We start from the raw sequence: 22782 nt of genomic DNA, 5'->3' as shown, positions 1-22782 counted from the left end.
TTACAGAGTAAGACAACTACAGTTAAATTGCTCAACCTAATATTATAAAATTGTCTTGAGTCTTGAGACTCAATATCTCGTCTCAGCAGAAGCCCCAGATCTTTGGGGACAATTTTTGGGTGTTCCCAAAATAACTCATTTCCAATTTCTGTAAGGGTCATATATACCAGCCAGGATTTTGACATTATTCTATATATTTGAACAGGCAAATCAGTTATCAATTTGGACACCAATTCATGTGATATACTTAGACATTGAAACTGATAATAGCAATAAAAAGAGTCTCCCATATCTAAAGGTAAATCCCAGTGGCAGAGAGGAGTTGAGCTAAAGAATCAATATTCATCTTCATCAAAATTGCCTGGATTATAACAAATTACAATTCCTCCATCCATTCTAGATCTTCGGATGATACAATCTTTAAAAAGTTGGAACTATTTGTTACAACAAAAGTTGGAGAATTAAATTAGGAATTTGTAGTTTCTCTACAAATTTTCAGGTTATTATTATTATTTCAGTAATTTTCAGGAGGGTAGGACTCACCACATTAGTTCGAACCAAATCCTGGCACCAATTTTATCTAAGACTGGAATAACCAATGAGCTTCCTGGAGGCACTGTAGTCAGAGATTTCCTCCAATGGGTGCTGTGAAATAGAAATAGTCATAATAGTGTGCCATAAAGAGAGCTGATAGCTTTTCAATAAAATGTATGTTTTCAATAAAATGATCTTATAGAAGATCATAAGATAGAAAAAGTATTATATGATATAAACCAGAGTAAATGAGACCCAATAAATTTTAAAATACTATTTACATGCATTGGATTTCATTATTACAGAATTGCAGATAACAATGTATTTTCCAACCTGTCACTGCTGTGCTATATTTTATTAGTAGTATTGACTAAACACTAATGCATAAAATCCATATGTGGTAACCTATAATAATTTAAAGATAATGAGTGACAAAAGACATAAAAATACTTCCTCCACTTCCATAAGGTAATGCATTACATTAAAAATACCAAAACAAAGGAGAATTTTGTTTTGGCATGAACTTACATTGGGTCTTTTTTTTTTTTTTCCTTTTTTTCTTTTCTTGGCAACAACTGTTACCATTGGGCAGGGTCCTTAATAAGGGAAGAGGGAAGAGGAAAGATGACTGGAACGACAGGTGGAGACTCCACTGTCTTGTTTTTTACCTACACACCACACAATTTCTCTCTCCACTGAACTACAGTGATATGATCAAGGCTTCAATTACTGGGTATTAGCACACTGACTGACAATCACTGCACCTTTACCAGGATGTCCCAGGCCTACCCAATATAGCATGTCTGTAACATCTCCAATTCAAACTCTGCACAAAATATTTGTATAGAACCAGAAATACTCTGCGATGGAATTCTTACGAGTAGCAACCGCATTTAGAATTTACCCATTACAGTGCTTCCACCTGTAAAGTAGAATCATCCCCTAGCTCCAAACTTCCACTATTGTTACATCTCATCCTTTTCTAAACAGAGGTAGCCTAAAACAAAGCAAACTGCTAAATAGTATTACGACTCTCCTGAAATGATTTTTCTATAATCTAAAAAAACAAAATAAATACAATGATTAGATGATTTAAGATACATTGAGATCGCCTTAATATTAAGGAGAGTTGATTTTCACACTTCTCCAGAAATCTATATTCCTGGAATGAAATGAATATTATTTTATTGGTTTATTGTAAAGGAAAACAGAAGCATTAACATTATTGTATGCCTTTCACAGTTGATAACGATTATACAGAAAACCTTTTATTCAAAATCCAAGCAAATTAGGAAGCTCAAATACCCAGAAGTTTTTATAACTGATATTAATTAAATATAGACACATCCAGCCCCATCACGAGCTCTGTGAGAGCAAGTCACAGTCCATTTCTGAGTCTCAGTTTATCTTCTCCTTTAATCTTCAGTCTTGACTGACAGAAAAGCAACCTTCAATGAATGCCATGCTGGTGGCCTTACTGGCTGTTCTTTTCCATCATTTATTTTCACCTGCTTACACTGGCCACTGTAAAACATTTTTTATTTCCTCAAAGTCTGCAAGCAAGGAGGGTCATTAATTTTTATTAGACTTAATGAAATGATTGCTAGATTTATTTGAATATTAGAAATAAATAGTATTAATTAATACCAGAAGCTAAGAATCACAGAGAAAGATGCCACTAATATCCTAAAGTCTTCCAAATTCCCTTATTTTCCTCATCCTCTGTCCTTGTGCTCATTTCAGCAGGCATATCAACTCTAATTGTTTAGGTCTCAACCCTCAACCCTCAACCCTTCCCACCTGTTTCCTGGTCACTTCACCCCTCAGAATATGAGGTTATCGGCATACTTCAGGACATAACCATGTAGAATCATTAGATCATTTACGCTTTACATTGTTCTGATAACTGATTATTTATCCACTTAAAGTAAAGGTGGATTCCCAGTGGTAGGTAACCTTTTATCAGGCTCCCAATTTTCAGTACTAATATTCACAAACACGTTACAGGTTCTGTTCTTCCCCCATCAAGAAGGCCAAGGGCAGACTATGTATGATGACCATATACACAGACAAAAGGTAGCTACACAATTAGGTGCTGAACAAACCACAGCAAGGGCAACAATTCTCACTGCATTTTCCCAAAAGGCAATTGAATAGATCAAGCTTTAGCTAAGCTTGGCCTCAATGTTTCTGTGAGGCATCTTCCTGGTTCTCCCTTTAACTCGCAGAGAGCACACATTCTGAAAGACTGGCCTGATTGTTCCAATAAGGCTTTCATTCCCATCTCTGATTGGCAGGAGAGACTTTAGAATGTAGATGCCATCAAGTTTATCAGGTGAACTTATCCTTCTTGGCAAGAGTGCAACTTTTCATCTGTGACAAGGCAAAGGGTTTTATAATCTATGTTGATGGGGTATGATGTTTGGAATTTTGTTCTGAAAAATAAACGTGTTGCAAAGCCATTGGGTATTCTGGATCTCAGGTTATTATTATTGTCTTCATGTTAGTCAAGATAAAGAAAGATGGTATAATTTTGTAAGGTAGCAAAGTGAATAACCCCACCAAGCTCTGAAATATTCTAACCTTTGAATTTGTCTGGTCTTTTCCACACTGAAATAATGATAAATTACATTGCTGAATTTCCTTTTAAAAGGTAACTGAAATACAGTATTTAGCAACTCAATAAGACCTTTTTACTGAAAATATTTAAAATTTACAAGAAGAGAGTTTAAAGATGACACATTGATGCATTTGTATGGCAAACAGCAATTAATTTCACATATAATAGCAAATTCAGTTTATGACAGAGTTTTTCATTCAAACATGATTCTTCCTTTATGGGCAAGTTCATGAATTATTCAATATAGCAAATGTCACATTCTCCATAAATCAATTAAGCATCAAAGACATGTCATGTATAGTTTTACTAGAAGAAACCTCATCATAATATAAGCCACGTTAGCTCACAATAAATTGTAAACCAAAGAAATACAAAGCTAGCCAACATACTTTCTAAATTGTTCTACACTGTGATTTTAAATTAGCTCTTTAGAACAACTGTGTTTACATGAAACAGCAGCCTGAAAATCCTGTATCTCTTCCACAGAAACAATATTATTGCCAAAACAATGGAAATTCTCGTTTTTTACCATTCATCACGAAGATCCTTGTTCAGTACTTCAGAGTTGAAGTCTAACTTCTTTCCTTACACTCTCAAAGCATCAGTGTTTCCACTGTAGTTTGTTATGCTATCCCCCACCCCCAAACGCCAAAATCAAATCTTTTTCAAAGAGAAACTTACCCCAAGAAAGAGTGTGCTAGATGAGAGAATGTGCTGATGCCTGCAGATAATTAGATAATAAACATGTAAATGGGCAACTAGCCCTTTGGAAGTGCATATTTTTATCCATTTTTTTTTTTTTTTTTTTTTTTTTACAGGGAAAGGTTAGCCCAGCCTAAAGTAGCAGACTCTGGGCTGCCGCAGCTTCTTACTGCAAACCGCTCATTCTGTAAATGTGAGCTTATTTACATTTATCTCTTTCCCTTTGTTAACGACTCCCTCTCTTGAATGCTGTAGCCCGCATGCCTTTAGCAAACAGGACACAAAAAGGCCTGAAGTCCGAGCTGGAGCCGACGGCCAGGGAAACTCTTGGGGGTCTCAATAGGAAATGATTTTCATTGGCTAAGGAGGCATTATTAGGAGTCTAGATCCCGCCCAATTCCCTGTGCTCCATCGTTCCCTTAGTCACCAGTCACTGGACTGAATAAGTTTTTCCTTAAAGAGCATTGCCCAGGAAAAGCAGTTTCACAGTCAAGAATTAATGGCTTAAGTGCCACTTAACAATATAAAAAGTGTCTTTCCTGACCAATTAATCCACAGAGAAAGCCTGTGTGCTGTCTTTGCTGCAGGACTGCAGAGGAGGAGACAAAATTTCAAACAAGGAGGAGTGTTTCAATTATGCAAACCATGTTCGCTCCTACTTGTTTAAAATAATTACAACAACAATATTGATAATAATAAGTAGGGGGCAAGGAAAAGGCAAAAAGGAAAGGTACCATAAAAATATTCCTACCACACTATGCAAAATTCAATCTCCCATCATCACAAAAATATAAAGTAAAATTTAATACTATACTCACTTAAGCCAGATAAGTGCCCTCATATAGAGATGTACTAGGGTCCCAGAACTCTGACACCCACCTTCCAAAGACTAGGGAGTGTTATGTAGCAAAAGGAGGGTCTACGCTTAAGTAACTGCCTCACAGTAAGTCTAATTACCATGAAAATTTCAGAGGTTTGTTAAAATACAAAATAAATAGCACAGATGCAATCTATTTATAACAGAGAGTTATCTGCAACCTCTGCCCACCTCCCCCATGGCAAGTTTTTCTTTTCTAATTTTCTACAGGTTTACTGTCTTGGTCACTCACAATTCTTTTTTTTTTTTTTTTCCTGCCTATATTTTCCTCTTTACCTCCCTCTCCTTGATCTGATTTTGTGGCAGAAACCCACTCATCCATCTGTAACTTCATTGCTGGCCCTTCCCCTCTGCCAGCCCACCCCTGCAAGCCTTCTCTACTCTATCTCCACCCACTGCAAACGCCACCAACAGCAGCCCCTCCCCCTCCTCTGGAATGAAATTCTCTGTCCAGGGATAAGGTGCTTTCTTTCTCTTGGCAGAGCAGAGCCCCTGGAGTCTTGGAGGATCCTCCATTTGCTTCAAAACTTCAGTTTGTGTAATTAAGCTGCCTCCCAAGTAGGGCATGTTTCAAGCTTGTTTATTCTCCCTATTTCTTCAGCTCTATTGTGGCTTTTCTATCAGTGGAGGCCAGTAAACAAGTTAGTGTGAAGCTGACACTAGCCTTATAACTTGTGACTGGCTCTAAAAAAACACTTTCTCTGTTGCTTCCTCTTCTCTATCCCACCCCCAATCTCTGTTCTTTTTATTCCCCTCTCTGCTTATATCAAATATGTCTATTTCTGTCAGTTGCTGACATTGTCTGTGTCTTCATAAATGGTCTTTTACCAACTCTCATCCTAGACCAGTACTCGGTGCATTTGTCAGTCCACAGGCAAAAGATACAGTCTCTGCCCTGCAGTATGCCAGAGTCTAGGTAGGGACACAAAGACACATGGAAAAGGTGGGATACCAAAGGTAAATTTTGAAAAAAAAATACCAAGGCAGTTATATGGAGATTGAGTTCTGTAATAGATCGGAGAATGGAGATGAAGTCCCATGGATAGGGCCAGGAGGGTTTCCTAGAAGAAGTGGGATTTGTGCTACATTTTGATGGATGATTCAGTATTAAATAAACCAAGAATGGAAGGGGATATATTTCTAGGTGGGCAGAGCAAAGTGATCAAATGCAGAAGATGTAAAGTGAGAGTAGGTGAGAGGGAGACCAGTTTGTAAAGGGAAAATAAGGGTAAGGAGAAAAGCCTTTGAGAGGAGTACTTTATTGTAGCAACTCAATGCACTATACTGATTGAAGGGTTAACTTATAGTCATGATCACTGTCTCTCTATGTGATCAGCTCACTACCTTTCTTCTCTTCAAATTAATACCCATAAGTTTTCCAATTCTTCTGTCTTCATTTCTCCCTCAAGGACACAAGTACTTTGCTGATTAATCTCACCCTCACCAATGTAGCAGATCTTTTACAATGTCACTGGGTCACGTGCTCTTTTAGCATCAGTCTTCCTCCCTTCTTCTGAGTTTCAGCCTCATTGATCCTCCTCCAGCCCCTAGAATGAGATAGGATCCCTCATGCCATGGATATTTCTAAGTGCTATTTCCTCTGCCTGGAACACTCTCCTCCCTCTCTAAACTTCCTTTCACCAGTTTAATCCTTGTTCTCCCTTCAAATCCTATCCCAATAATCACGCCTTCAGGGAATCCTTCCTTAACCCCTCATTTAGGTCATATCCACATACTATTTGTCCTATAGCATCATGGACCTTTCATGTATTGCATTTTTTACTGGTATAATTTTACATATTGTTGTGTAATTTGTTTATGTGACAATTTTATTAACATTGATGTCTCCCAACTGTAAACTCCAAGAGGATAGGATTAATATCTGCTTAATCCAAAATGGATAGTGGTGTTTGCAAATAATTATTCTCCCTGACCTTCTGTTTTACCCAACCAAAGCAACAACTAGACTTTTTTTACTTATCAGCTGAAAATATATATCATTTTGCCCATTTTTGCACAAATTTACACCAAGACATTATTTTAGGCCAAAGAATACACACAGATAAAGAAAGAAAAATTCCATTAACAAGAAAGTATGAAGGCTTAACCACTACCATCCCCTTTTTCCTTTAACTCACTTATTGCTGCAAACCTTATAGTTTTGCTTGCTCTAACATTTGTAAGGTGGAAGGGGGAAAACAAAAGTCTTCCCAGGGTTTTCTCCAATCAGCCAGTTTATATCTGTAAAACTTAACTCAAAATCTCCTTTAAAAAAAAGACACTCATTGAGTTGTTGATGTTTATGCTACTGGGGAAGGAAATGAATATGCAGCTTAAAAAGTGCATTCAGAACTATCTGGGGGAATATGCATTTCATTTTTTTATCTGTTTGAAAAGGAAGTAACTGAAATATGACTAACTTCCAACTGGAAATTTACACATTTGATTAAGAACAACCAGATGCTTGGGACCTTCACACTTCAAACCCAATCACGTTTCTTTCTGCCAACAATATCAAAGGACTGGGTGAAATCACCCATAGTGCAAGTAGTTGAGCACTATGCCAGGTTCCCTAGAAACAGTATAAATGTAACCAAAGGATTTTAACCATGCCTGTATCGTTCCAGCTAACAGTTTTGGTAACTCTGATAGTCTTCAAGTGAACACAGTACCTGGACCATGTTCTAGGGAAAGGGAGCCAGTTAATTACTAACTTTGCATTAATTAGTGGATGTCTTTTTTTTTTTCTGAGACAGGGTCTCATTCTATTGCCCAGGCTGGAGTGCAGTGGTGCAATATCTGCTCACTGCAACCTCTAATTAGCGGATATATTGAAGTCTTCCAGGAAACAAAGAAAGGCAAAATCCTGGATCCTGCAGCCATTTCTTTTTTATACAATCTTCTTTTTTGCTTCAGTGGAAAAAAAGGATCACAAGGCCAGGTTCCCAATCAGCTCATTTAAGACACTAAGTCTCTGAAAGGGCATGAAATTTATTTTCAAGCAAATTCCCTAGAAGATTTTTAGCTCATCCTTAACACTGGATTACCTTTACTTCCTAGTGCTTTCTCAAACAACTGAGCTTTCCTGCTCACTCACTGAACCAGCTTAGAAAACAAGTTTCTATTGCTAGAAGTGGAGTTGGTAGTTACAGAAAATGGACATTTTAACCAAAGAACTTTGGGAAAGCCCAGGAACTTCGCATGTTTGATATAGGTTAGAAACATTTCAAGGTAACTATAAAAATAATGACTGTAGAAAACATTTTGTCAGCATTATTATATGTCAGGTAACATTCTAAGTCCTTTACATATATTTATTTACGTAATTTGCACAACTCCATGATGTAGTCACTGTTATTCCTATTTTATACTAGAGAAAAATCAGTCACAGAGAGTTTAAGTAAATTGCTCAAACTCACACAGCTAATAATTCCTCCATTAATTCTGATAATTTCTAGGCTAATAGTTATAATCATACCTTCATTTGGTAGTGCACTCAGAACTCTGCCCAAATCATCTTGTTCATGAGCAAATATAAGGATGCTATTTTTTGTGATGCAAACTCCTCACTAGAAGTCGACCGACCTTGCTAACAAAATGTGTAGCTTTTGAACTGTTCAAAGGTTTGAAAATCTGTTAATATTCCTCAGGGATCTAGAGCTAGAAATACCATTTGACCCAGCCATCCCATTACTGGGTATATACCCAAAGGACTATAAATTATGCTGCCATAAAGACACATGCACATGTATGTTTATTGCGGCACTATTCCAACCCAAATGTCCAACAACGATAGACTGGATTAAGAAAATGTGGCACATATACACCATGGAATACTATGCCGCCATAAGAAATGATGAGTTCATGTCCTTTGTAGGGACATGGATGAAACTGGAAATCATCATTCTCAGTAAACTGTCACAAGGACAAAAAACCAACACCGCATGTTCTCACTCATAGGTGGGAATTGAACAATGAGAACTCATGGACACAGGAAGGGGAACATCACACTCCGGGGACTGTTGTGGGGTGGGGGGAGGGGGGAGGGACAGCATTAGGAGATATACCTAATGCTAAATGACGAGTTAATGGGTGCAGCAAACCAACATGGCACATGGATACATATGTAACAAACCTGCACATTGTGCACATGTACCCTAAAACCTAAAGTATAATAATAAAAAGAAAAGAAAATCTGTTAATATGAGACCTAAAATTACAGTCTGCATGGGAGAAAAGTGACTTACCTAAGACAACAAAGCTAATAAATACTGCAATCACATCAAAATGCAAGTGTTTTGGAATTATGTTAATGTAAATATGAGGTCAATTTTGGTAAGTTAAGCCATATATTCAAAACCCAAGAGCAACCACTATAAAACTTCAAAAATATAGTTTAAAATTATTAAAGTAATGAAAAAGTTGCACAGAAAATAGCCACTCAAGACAATGAGAGGAATACAGGACAAGAGTAGTCATTACACATATAGAAACAAAAAAGGAAAATTGCATGAAAACATAAAGCCATGTCAATGATAACATTACATATTATTGATTACATAATTGAATCAAAAGACAGATTGTAAGACTGAATTATAAACAAGGTTAAAATATGTGCTATTTTAAGACAAATTTAGATTCAAATGCACAAACGCATTGAAAGTAAAAGGATGGAAAAAGATATTCTTTAAAACAATAGCCAAAAAAAGGAACTGGAGAGGATATGTTAACATTGACAAAAATAGATTTTAAAATAAATAAGCACCTATTACTGAGATTTTAAAATAAATAATCACATATTACTGTGGTATATTTTATAATGATAAAATGATTAATCCATCAGTAAGATTTTATGATTATAAATATATATGCACCCATACACAGAGGCACTAAATACATGAAGCAATAACTTATATAATGGGAGGAAGAAATAGACAATCTCATAATAATACTTGGAGACTGCAATATCCCAATTTCAATAATGGAAAGACCAACTATACAGAAGATCAAGAAGAATACAGAATAATTGAACAACACTCTACCCCAACTAGACCTAATAGAGCTTTATAGAACATTTCAGTGAACAACAATAAAATATATTATAGTACATTCTTTTCCAGTGCCAATGGAATACATGGCAAGTAGACCATATAGTAGGCCATAAAGAGGCCTCAATAGATTTAATAAGATTAAAAATAATACGAAGTATGTTGAAGATCCACAATGGTTTTAAATTATAAATCATCAACAGAAAGAAATTTGGGATTTTTTTAACATGTGGAAATTAAACAATACACTCTTAAATACCACTGGGTCAAATAAGATATTATAAGAGAAAATAAGATGAACAAACATGAAAATACAGCTTACCAAAACTTTTGAAGTTCAGGAAACTTATAGTTGAAGTAAACTTATGGTTGAAGGAAACTTATGGTTGAAGATAACTGTATTAAAAATGAATACAGGCCAGGCGCGGTGGCTCATGCCTGTAATCGCAGCACTTTGGGAGGCCGAGGCGGGCGGATCACGAGGTCAGGAGATCAAGACCATCCTGGCTAACATGGTGAAACCCCGTCTCTACTAAAAATACAAAAAATTAGCCGGGCGTGGTGGTGGGTGCCTGTAGTCCCAGCTACTCGGGAGGCTGAGGCAGGAGAATGGTGTGAACCCAGGAGGTGGAGCTTGCAGTGAGCCGAGATTGAGCCACTGCACTCCAGCCTGGGTGACAGAGCAAGACTCCGTCTCAAAAAAAAAAAAAAAATGGATACAAACATTGATTCTTTGACTAAATCAACAAAATTGACAAATCTTTGGCTAGACTGACCAAGATAGAAAACTCAAGTTACTAAAACCAAGAATGAAAGAGTAAACATTATTACTGACCTTACAGAAATAAGAAATTATCATAAGGAAGCATTATGAACAATTGCATTCCAACATATTAGATTACATAGACTAAATGGATAAATTTCTGGAAATGCACAAATTACTCAAACTGACTTGAGATAAATGGAAATATAAATGGACATATCACAAGCAAAGAGACTAAGTTAGGATTAAAAAAAAAGTCATGCAAAGAAAATTCCAGGAGGAATTGGCTTCACTGGTGGATGTTCCAATCCTTCACAAACAAAACTTCTCCACAAACATTTCTTAAAAATAGAAGAGGAGAGGCCAGGTGTGGTGGCTCACACCTGTAATCGCAGCACTTTGGGAGGATGAGGTAGGCGGATCACAAGATCAGAAGATGAAGACCATCCTGGCCAACATAGTGAAACCTCAACTCTACTAAAAATACAAAAATTAACTGGGCATGGTGGCATGCACCTGTAGTCCCAGCTACTCGAGAAGCTGAGGTAGAAGAATCTCTTGAACCCGGGAGGCGGAGGTTGCAGTGAGCTGAGATGGTGGCACTAAACTCCTGCCTGGAGACAGAGTGAGATTCCATCAAAAAAAAAAAAAGAGAAAAGAGAACACATCCTATTTCACTTTATAAGGCAAACACTATTGATATATTTTGGATCTGTATCCCCACCAAATCTCATGTTGAAATGTAATCCCCAGTCACCCCAGCCTGTTTGAGGTGATTGGATCATGGGGGTGGGTTTCTCATGAATGGTTTAGCACCATCCTGTTGGTGCTGTCCTCACAATAGTGAGTTCTCCTGAGATCTGGTTGTTTAAAGGTGTTTGGCACCTATTCCTGCCCATGGTTCCTCTCTTGCCATGTAACATGCCTGCTCCTGGCTTACCTTTTGCTATAAATAAAAGCTCCCAAGGTTTCCCTGGAAGCTGAGAAGATGTCAGAACCATTCTTCCTGTACAGCCTGAATTTCATGAGCCAATTAAACCTCTTTTCTGTATAAATTACACAGTTTCAGGTATTTCTTTATAGCAATGCAAGGATAGTCTAATACAGAAAATTAGTACTAGGAGTGGGCATTGCTACTACAAATACACCTGAAAATATGGCAGTGACTTTGGAACTGGGTAATGGGCACAGGTTGGAAGTGTTGGAAGGCTCAAAGGGCAGGAAGATGAGAGAATATTTGGAACTTCCTGGAGATTGGTTAAATGGTTGGGACCAAAATTCAGATAGTCATATGGAAGGTGAAGTCCAGGCTGTTGAGGAGGTCTCAAATGGAAATAAAGAACTGTCTGGCAACTGAAGCAAAGGTTACTCTTGTGCTTTAATGAAGAACTTGGCTGCTTTGAGTCATATTCTAGGGATCAATGGAAGTTTCAGCTTAAGAGTGATGACTTAGAGTATCTGGTGGAAGAAATTTCTAAGCAGTAAAGCATTCAAGAGGTGGCCTCGCTGCTTCTGATTGCCTATACTCAGAAGCAGGAACAAAGAAATGGTCAAGTTGGAACTTAGATTTAAAAGAGAAGATTGTAAAAGTTTGGAAAATTTACAGCCTAGCCATGTGGCAAGAAAAGAAGAGCAAATTTTCAAGGGAAGAATCTAAGTAGGCTGTGTAGCAACCACTTGTTAGAGAGATTTACATGACCAAAAAAGAGCCAGGTGCTGATAGCTTAGACAATGGGAAAAACGCTTAGAAGGCATTTCAGGGATCTTTGTGGCAGCCCCTCCCGTGATAGGCTCAGAGGCCTAGGAGGGGGTCTAGGCCCAGGACTCCATTGCCCTGTGCAGCCTCAGAACACTACTCCTTGCATCCAGGTCGCTCTGGCTCCACCCTTACCTCAAATAGCCCCAGATATAGCTCCAGCCACTGCTTCAGAAGGTGCAAGTCACAAGCCTTGGCAGCTTCCATGTAGTGTTAAGCCTATAGGGGTGCAGAGTATAAGAGTGAAGGAGACTTGGTAGCCTCCATCTAGATTTCAGAGGATGTATGAGAAATCCTGGGTGCCCAAGCAAAAGCCTGCTGCAGGGGCAGAGACCTCACATAGAACCTCTACTAGGACAATGTCAAGGTGAAATATGAGATTGGAGGCCCCACACAGAGTCTCTACTGGGGCACTGCTTAGTGGAGTTGTGGGAAGGAGACCACCATTCTTCAGACCACAGAATGGTAGAGCTATCATCAGCTTGCACCCTGCACCTCAAAAAATTACAGGCACTCAACTTCAACCCATAATGTCAGCCATGGGAGCTGTACCTGCAAGGCCACAGGGCAGCACTGCTCAAGGCCTTGTGAGTCCACCCCTTGCACCAGTGTGCCCTGGATGTGGAACATGAAATCAATAAAAACTATTTTGGAGATTTAAGATTTAATGACTGTCCTGCTGGGTTTTGAACTTGCATGGAAATTTTAGCCCCTTTCTTTTGGTTGATTTCTCTCTTTTGGAACAGGAGTGTTTACCCAAAGCCTATATCTCCATTGTGACTTAGGCAAAAATAACTTGTTTTGATTTTACAGGTGCATAGATGGAAGGAATTCATCTCCACATGGCACTTAGGAATTGGGACTTTGGACTCTGAGTTACTGTCAGAATAAGTTAAGACTTTAGGAGACTATTGAGAAGGCATAATTGTATTTTAAAATGTGAGAAGGGCATGAGGTTTGTCAGTCTAGAGGCAGAATAATATGATTTGAATCGGCGTCCTTGCCAAATCTCAACTTGAAATGTAGTCTTCACTATTGGAAGTGGGGCCTGTTGAGAGGTAATTGAATCATGAGGGTGAATTTCTCATGAATGGTTTAGCACCATCCCATTGGTGCTGTCCTCATGATAGTGAGTGAGTTCTCACAAGATCTGCTTGTTTAAATGGGAGTGATACCTTCCTCCTCTTGATGCTTCTCTTTCCATGAGATGTGCTTGCTCCTGCTGCTCCTTCTGCCATGAGTGAAAGCTTCCTCAGGCCTCCCCAGGAGGTGAGAAGATGCCAGTGCCATGCTTCCTGTACAGCTGGCAGAGCTGTAAGTCAATTAAAACAATTTCTTTATAATTTACTCAGTATCCGGGATTTCTTTATAGCAATGCAAGAACAGCCTAATACAATTGCCCAGATACCAAAACAAAGATTTCCTATGAAATGAAAGCTACATACTATTATCACCTGCGAATGTAGACATAAAAATCCTTTGAAAATATCAGCAAACCAAAATCTAGAAACATATAAAAAGGATTAGAGACCATGACTGAGATTTACCCCAGCAATGAAAAGTTAGATTAACATATAAAAATCAAAGTAATTCTTCATATTACTTGGATAAATGACAAACTACATGAACAACTCAATATATGCAGCAAAAGCAGTCAAAAAAACCAACATCCTTTCAAGATAAAAACCACTGAACATACTAGAAATATAAAGAAAATTCCTTAATGGGATAATGACATCTATAAAAAATCCACAATTAACATTATACTCCATGGTGAAAAATCGAAAGCTTTTCCACTAAGATCAAGGACAAAACAAAAATGCCTGTTTTCACCACTTTTATTCAATATGGTGCTGGAAATTATAGTCAGAGCAATTAGGCGAGAAAGAAATAAACAGCATCCAAATTGGAAAGGAAAAAGTAAAACTATGCCTATTTACTGAGGATATGATTTTGGGAAAAAAATCTAAAGAATCTAGAAAATAACTATTAGAGATTGTAAACAGGGTAAGCAAGGTTGTAAACTACAAGATTAATACACAAAAATCAGTTTAATATCTATTTGCCAATAATGAACAATCTGAAAATAAAATTGAGAAAAAATCATATTTATAAATGAAATGAATAAATTTAAACAAACAAATGCAAGACTTGTACACTGAAAACTACAAAGGATTGCTAAAATAAATTTAAGAATATCTCAATAATAGGAAAACAACTCATGTTTATAAATTGAATAGCACAATATTTTAAGGATAGGGATACTACTCAAATTGATCCACAGATTCAACACATTTTCTATCAAAACCCCAGTTGACTTTTTTGTAGAATATTAAAAGATAAAATTTATATGAAAATGCAGGGAACCCAGAATAGCCAAAATAATCTTTAAAAAAGAATTAAGTTGATGGACTCACCCTTAATCAATTTCAAAACTTACTACAATGCTATAGCAATCAGTATTGTGGTACTGGCATAACAACAGACATATATATATATGTCAATGGAATAGAAATGAGAGCCCAGAAACAAACCAATACTTGTATGGTCAATTGATATTTGACAAGGGCACCAAGAAAATTAAATGAGGGAAAAATATTTTTTTCATGAATTGCAGTGGGCCATCTGGATATAAACACTCAAAATAATAGATCCACACACAAAAAAAATCAAAGTGGACTATCTGCCTAAAATTATAAAACTCTTAGGAGAATCAAGTATAAATCTCCATGATTTGGGGTTAGGCAATGATTTCTTACATTTGGTATTAATAGCATAAATTACAAAAGAGAAGATTTGGCCAGGCGTGGTGGCTCACCCTTGTAATCCCAGCACTTTGGGAGGCCGAGGCAGGCGGATCACGAGGTCAGGAGATCGAGACCACGGTGAAACCCCGTCTCTACTAAAAATACAAAAAAAAAAAAAATTAGCCAGGCGTGGTGGCAGGCGCCTGTAGTCCCAGCTACTCGGAGAGGCTGAGGCAGGAGAATGGCGTGAACCCAGGAGGCAGAGCTTGCAGTGAGCCGAGATAGCGCCACTGCACTCCAGCCTGGGGGACAGAGAGAGACTCCGTCTCAAAAAAAAAAAAAAACAAAGAAAAACGAGAAGATTGAAAAGTTGAACTTCATCAAAAGTAAAACTTGTTTGCCAAGAACTTAGTAAAGTGAAGGGTCTTAAATTGCCAAGGCCACCCCACCCCCAACCCCTGGCAGTGGAGGCAGCATGGTGCAGAGAGCGTCTCTAGGCACGGGGAGGCAGAACACAATTTTGCGACATTGAACTCAGTACTGTCTGGTTAGAGCAAAAAGGAAAACTGGACCAAACTCAGCCAACACCCATCCACAGAGGAAGCGTTTAAACCAGCCTTAGCCAGAGGGAAATTGCGGATACCACTGGTTGGAATTTGAGTTCCCACAAACCTTGCCACCAAGAGCTAAAGTGTTCTATGTCTCCAAGTAAACTTGAAAGGCAGTCCAGGCCATAAGGATTGCAACTGTTAGGCCTTGTAGTGCTCAACTAGGTTCAGAGACAGTAGACTGGAGGGGGGCATATGACATACTGAGATGCCAGGTGGGGTGTCTAAGGGAATGCTGACAACATTCCCCCAACCCGAGGCTGCACAGTTCATGGGTCCAAAAGAAACCCCTACCTTCTGCTTGAGGAGAGGAGAGGGAAGAGTGGAAAAAACTTGGTCTTGCATCTTGGTTATCAGGCCTGCCATAGCAGGATAAGGCACTGGTCAGAGTCATAAAGCCCCCATTTCAGGCCCTAGCTCCAAGATGACAATTCTAGACACACCCTGGGCCAGAAGGGAATTCACTGCCTTGAAGAAAAACATCCAGTCCTAGCAGCATTCAACTCCTGCTAACTGAAGAGCCTTTGGGCCCTGAATAACCAGCAGTGATACCCAGGTACTATGTTGAGGGCCTTAAGTGAGGCTCTGTTACTTGCTAGATTCAGGTGAAACTCAGCTCATTACCAGCTGTGATGGCTAGAGGGAAAAACTCCTTCTGCTTGAGGAAAGTAAAGGGGATTTTGTCTTGCACCTTAGGTACCAGCATGGCCACATGGTGATAGAGCACCAAGTAGGCTCTTGAAGTCCCTGATTCCGGTACTTAACTCTTGGATGGCATTTCTGGACTGCCCTGGGTCAGAAGGGAGCCCACTCTTCACCACCACTTAGTGGTGACAGATGAGTCCCAGGCCAGGTAGCATTCATCACAAGCTGACTGAAGAGCCCTTTAGACTTAAGAGAACATCAGTGGTAGTCTGGCAGTATACCTCCTGGCCTGGGTTGTTGGTGGCTAATGGGCGAGGCTCCTTTGCTTTAGAAAGGGGAGGGAAGAGTGAAAAGAACTGCATGTTGTGGTTTGAGTACCAGGTCAGCTGTATTACAATGTAATGCCAGGTAGACTTCTAAGATTTTTTACTCCAGTCCCTGATTTCCAAACAGCACGTCTTAACACACTCAGGCCTGAGGAACCTCACCACATCACCCTGAAGGGAAGGACACAAACCTGTTTGGCTTCACCACTGGCTACTTGTAGAGTGCCAGGGCCTTGGGCACACATAAGCAATTGCCAGAGAGTGGTGAGAGCAGGGCTTGTGTGAGATCCAGTGCTGTGCTGGCTTCAGGTCTGAACCAGCAGAGTCACAGTGGTGGTGGTCACAGAGGTGCTTGTGTCATTCCACCCCCAGCTTTAGGTACCTCAGAACAGAGAAACTCAGTAACTTTAGGAAAAATAAAGGGAAGAGAGCAAGAGTCTCTTCCTGGTAATCCAGAGATTTCTCCCAGATCTTGTCCAAGACTATCAAGACGATACCTCTACAAGTCTGCCAGAACCACAGAGTTACTGGGCTTGAGGTGCCTCCTACAGCAGATACAGCTTAGATCGCACCACCTAAGTCCTTTCAAATATCTGGAAAGCCTTACCTAGTAGGGCAGATAAAAATAAGTCCTGAAAGTGGAGACTACAATGAATATCTCAATGCCCTGACACCAAAGAACATGTACTAGCATCAACACCATCCGGGAAAACATGACTTCACCACATGAACTAAAAAGGCACCAGAAACCAATCATGGGGAAACAGAGATATGTGACCTTTTATACAGATTATTCAAAATAGTTCTGTCAAGGAAAATCAAAGAAATTCAAAATAACACAGAGAAGGAATTCAGAATTCTACCAGATAAATTTAACAATGAGATTTAAGTAATCAAAAAGAATCAAGCAGCAGTTTCCCAGCTGAGAAATGCTGTGGCATACTAAAGAATGTTTTGGAATTCCTTACTAGCAGAATTGATCAAGCGGAAAAAAGAATTATAGAGCTTGAAAACAAGGTATTTGAAAATACACAGTCAAAGGAGAAAAAAGAATAAAACACAATGAAGCAACCCTACAGGATCTAGAAAGTAACCTCAGAAGGACAAATCCAAGAGTTATTGGCCTTAAAGAGGAGATAGAAAAATAAATAGGGATAAAAAATTTATTCAGAGGGATAATAACAGAGAACTTCTCAAACCTCGAGAAAGATATCAATATCCAACTATGAGAAATGTATAGAACACCATGCCAATTTAACCCAAAGACCACCTCAAAACATTTAATAATCAAACTCCCAAAGTTCAAGGATAAAGAAAGGATCCTGAATGCAGGAAGAGAAAATAAACAAATAACATATATAGAAACTCCAAAACATCTGACAGCAGACTTTTCAGTGGAAACCTTACAGGCAAGGACAGAGCAGCAGGACACATCTATCATGCTAAAGAAAAAAAAACTTTTACCCTAGAATAGCATATCTGCTGAAAATATTCATCAAACATAAAGAAGAAATAAAGACTTTCTCAGACAAATAAAAGCTGAGGGATTTCATCAATGCCAGACCTGTCCTACAGGAAATGAAATTGGGAGTACTTCAATCAGAAAGAAAAAAACAGTTATGAGCAATAAGTACAGCTGAAGGTATAAAACTCACTGGTAATAGTAAGTACACAGAAAAACAGAATATTTTATAAAACTATAAGTTTGCTGTGGAAACTACTTTTATCCTAAGTATTAACAGAAAGACTAACTGATGAACCAATCGAAATTCATAATTATTCAGGACATTGTACAATAAGCTATAAATAGAAATTACAAAAATTAAAAATCTGGGGTACAAAGTTAAGACATTGAGTTTTTATTAGTTTTCTTTTTACTTGTTTGTGGGCTTTTTTTTTTTTTTACCATAGAAAGTGTTAAATTGTTATCAGGTTAAAATAATGGGTTAGACGGTAGTATTTTCAAGCCTTTGGTTTGACGGTAACATCAAACCAAAAATCATACAATGGATACACAAAAAATAAAAAGCAAGAAACTATATCATATCACCAAAGAAAACCACCTTTACTAAAGGAAGACAGAAATGAAAGAAAGAAGGAAAAGACCACAAAACAACAATAAAACAAATAACAAAAATGCAAGAGTAAGTCCTTACTTATCAATAATATTGAATATAAATGGACTAAACTCTACAATCAAAAGACACTGGCTGGATGAATGAATAAAAACACAAGACCCATTTATCTGTTGTCTGCAATGAACCCACTTCACCTATAAAGACACACATGGACTGAAAATAAAGGGATAGAAAAAAACACTACATGCCAATGGAAACCAAAAATGATCAGGAATCACTATGCATAGACAAAATAGATTTTGAGACAAAAATAAGAAAAGACAAAGAAGGTCACTATATTATAATAAAGGGGTCAATTCATCAAGAGAATATAACAATTTAATGTAAATATGCATGCATCCAAGACTGGAAAACTTAGATGTATAAAGCAAATATTATTGGAGCTAAAAAGAGAGATAGGCCCCAATACAATAATACCTGGAGACTTCAACACCCTACTTTCATCATTGGACAGATACTACAAACAGTAAATCAAGAAAGAAAATCAGACTTGAACTGCACTATAGACCAAATGGATCTAATAGATATTACCAGAACATTTCATCCAATGGCTGCAGAATACACATCCTTTTCATCAGCACATAGACGATTCTCAAGCAGAGACTATATGTTAGGTCACAAAACGAGTCTTAGAACATTCAAAAAATTGAAATAATATCAAGCATCTTCTTTGACCACATGGAATAAAACTAGATATCAATAAAAAAGATGAATCTTGGAAACTATACAAACACATGGAAATTAAACAATATGCTCCCAAATGACTAGAGGATCAATTAAGTAATTAAGAAGAAAATTGAGAAATTTATTGAAACAAATAATAATAAAAACACAACATACCAAAACCTATGGGATACAACAAAAGCAGTACTAACAGGGAAGCTTATAGCTATAAGTGCCTACATCAAAAAAGAAAAAAAAAACTTCAAATAATTAATTTAACAATGCATCTTAAGGAACTAGAAAAGCAAGGGCAAACCAAACCCAGAATTAATAGAAGAAAATAAATAATGAAGTTCAGATCAGAAACAAATAAAACTGAAATGCAAAAAAAAAATACAAAAGATCAATGGAGCAAAAAGTTGAGTTTTTTGAAAAGTTAAACAAAATTGACAAACCTTTAGCCAGACTAAGAAAAAAAGAGAGATGATCCAGATAAATAAAATTAGAAATGAAAAAGGAGTCATTACAACTGATACTGCAGAAATTCAAAGGATCTTTAGTGGCTACTATGAGCAACTATATGTCAATAAATTGGAAAATCTAAAAGAAATGGACAAATTCCTAGACACATACAACTTACCAAGATTGAGCCAGGAAGAAATCCGAAACCTAAACAGACCAATAACGTAACGAGATCAAAGCCATCATCAAAAGGCTCCTAGTAAAGAAAAGTCCAGGACCCAATGGCTTCACTGCTGAATTCTACCATACATTAAAACAACTAATATCAATCCTACTCAAACTATTCTGAAAAACACAGGAGGAAATACTTCCAAACTCATTCTACAAGGCCAGTGTTACCCTCACACCAAAAACAAGGACACATAAAAAAATACAAACAAAAAACACTACAGGCCAATATCTCTGATGAATATCGATGCAAAAACCCTCAGCAAACTACTAGTCAACAGAATTCAACAATACATTTGAAAGTTATTTATCATGACCAAGTGAGAGTTATCCCTGGTATGAAAAAATGGTTCAACATATGCAAATCAATCGGGGGACACATCACATATGAATGAAGAATAAAACTACAATGATCATTTCAATGGATGGTGAAAAAGCATTTGATAAAATTTAACATCCCTTCATGATAAAACCCCTCAAACAACTGGGAATATAAGGAACATACCTCAAAATAATAAAAGCCATATATGACAGACCCACAGTGAGTATCATACTGAATGGGGAAAAACTGAAAGTCTTTCCTCTAACATCTGAAACACAACCAAGATGTCCACTATCATCACTGTTATTCAACACAGTACTGGAAGTCTTAGCTAGAGCAACCAGACAAGAGAAAGATATAAAAAGCATTCAAATTAGAAAGAGAAAAGCCAAATGATTCTTGTTTGCAGATGATATGATCTTATATTTAGAAAAAACTGAAGATTCCACATGAAAAAACTATTAGAACTGACAAATTGAGTAAAGTTGCAGTATACAAAATCATATGCAAAAATCAGTAGCATTTCTATATGCTAACAGTAGACAATGAAAAAAAGAAATCAAGAAAGTAATCACATTTAAAATAGCCACAAATAATATTAATTATCTAGGAATTAACCAAAGAAGTGAAATATCTCTATAATAAAAACTATAAAATAGTGATGAAAGAAATTGGAAAGGACACCAAAAAAAGAACAATAGTCAATGTTCATGGATTGGAAGAATCAATATTATCGAAATGTTCATACTACCCAAAGCAATCTGCAGATATAATGAAATGCCTATCAAAATACCAATAATATTCTTCACAGAAATAGAAAAAAAATCCTAACATTCATCTGGGCCCACAAGAGACCCAGAATAGCCAAAGCTATCCTAAGCAAAAAGAACACAATTGGAGGAATCACATTTCCTGACTTCAAAACAGCCTACAGAGCTAAAGTAACCAAACAGCCTGATACTGGCATCAAAACAGAAACATAAACCAGTGGAACAGAATGAAAAACCCAGAACGAAATCCACACACCTGCAGTGAACTCACTTTCGACAAAGGTGCCAAAAATATATACTGGGGAAAACGCAGCCTCTTTAATATATAGTGCTGGAAATACTGGATATCCATAGGCAAAAGAATAAAACTAGACCCCTATCCCTAGCCATGTACAAAATCAAATCAAAATCGACCAAAGACTTAAATATAATACCTCCAACTATGAATCTACTACAATAAAACATTGGAAAAATCCCTCAGGACATTGGTCTGGGAAAAAATTTCTTGAACACAAGCACAGGCAACCAAAGCACAAATGGACAAATGGAATCACATCAAGTTTAAAAGCTTCTTCACAGCAAAGGAAACAATAAATAATGTGAAGAAACAACCCACAGAAGGAGAGAAAATATTTGCAAACTACCCATCTGACAAGGTATTAATACTCAGAATATATAAGAAGCTCAAACAACTCTATAGGAAAAAAAATCTAATAATCTGATCAAAAGATGAGCAAAATATTTGAACAGACATTTTTCAAAAGAAGACATACAAATGGCAAACAGGCATGTGAAAATGTGCGCAACATCATTGATCATCAAAGAAATTTAAATCAAAACTACAATGAGATATCATCTTACTGCAGTTAAAATGGCTTAGACCCAAAGGACAGGCAATAACAAATGCTGGTGAGGATGTGGAGAAAAGGAAACACTGTTGCTGGAGATGCAAATTAGTTAAAACCACTATGGAAAACAATTTGGGGGCTCCTCGAAAAACTAAAAATGGAGCTACCATATTATCCAGAAATCCCACTTCTAGGTATATCCCCAAATGAAAGGAAATCAGTAAATAAAAAATATATCTGCACTCCTGTGTTTGCTGCAGCACTGTTCATAATAGCCAAGATGCTGAAGCAACCAAAGTATCCATCAACAGATGAATATATAAAGAAAATGTGTGATATGGTTTGGCTGTGTCCCCACCCAAATTTCATCTTGAATTGAGTTCCCATAACCCCCATGTGTGGTGGGAGTGACCCCATGGGAGGGAATTGAATCATGGGGGCGGTTTTCTCCATGCTATTCTCATGATAGTAAGTTCTCACAAGATCTGATGGTTGCATAAGGGGTCTCCCCCTTTGCTGGGCTCTCGTTCTTCTCCTTCCTGCCACCATGTGAAGAAGGACATGTTTTCCTCCCCTTCTGCCATGATCATAATTTTCCTGAGGTTTCCCCGGCCATGCCCAACTGTGAGTCAATTAAACCTCTTTCCTTTATAAATTACCCAGTCTCAGGTATGTTTTTATTAGCAGCATGAGAATGGACGTATACAATATGGTATATATACACA

General features: G+C 37.6%; 2 protein-coding genes across 9 annotated transcripts in view; one reads left to right on the top strand and one right to left on the bottom strand.

The window, feature by feature from the left end:
- Positions 1 to 22782, bottom strand: part of LPAR4 (lysophosphatidic acid receptor 4) — a 129656-nt gene that overhangs the window by 6852 nt on the left and 100022 nt on the right. The window contains exons 3-5 of one of the 8 annotated variants that reach the window (XM_055267172.1): positions 13476 to 13612; positions 12436 to 12519; positions 544 to 645 (exon numbers count right to left, since the gene is read on the bottom strand). The exons of 1 other annotated variant lie outside the window; for it this stretch is intronic. The gene's annotated coding sequence lies outside the window, so the exon portion shown is untranslated. Of the gene's footprint in view, positions 1 to 543; positions 646 to 3835; positions 4368 to 4674; positions 4714 to 12435; positions 12520 to 13475; positions 13613 to 22782 lie in introns of those variants that run through there. 6 more of the 8 variants (XM_055267173.2, XM_063634706.1, XM_055267177.2 and 3 more) reach the window with 6 other exon arrangements.
- The window catches only part of RTL3 (retrotransposon Gag like 3), a 276323-nt gene that overhangs the window by 178946 nt on the left and 74595 nt on the right, over positions 1 to 22782 (top strand). The window lies entirely within an intron of this gene.

Source organism: Symphalangus syndactylus, chromosome X, assembly GCF_028878055.3.
Source record: "Symphalangus syndactylus isolate Jambi chromosome X, NHGRI_mSymSyn1-v2.1_pri, whole genome shotgun sequence".
Classification (NCBI taxonomy): Eukaryota; Metazoa; Chordata; class Mammalia; order Primates; family Hylobatidae; genus Symphalangus; species Symphalangus syndactylus.
This window is presented reverse-complemented; position numbering and strand designations above follow the sequence as displayed.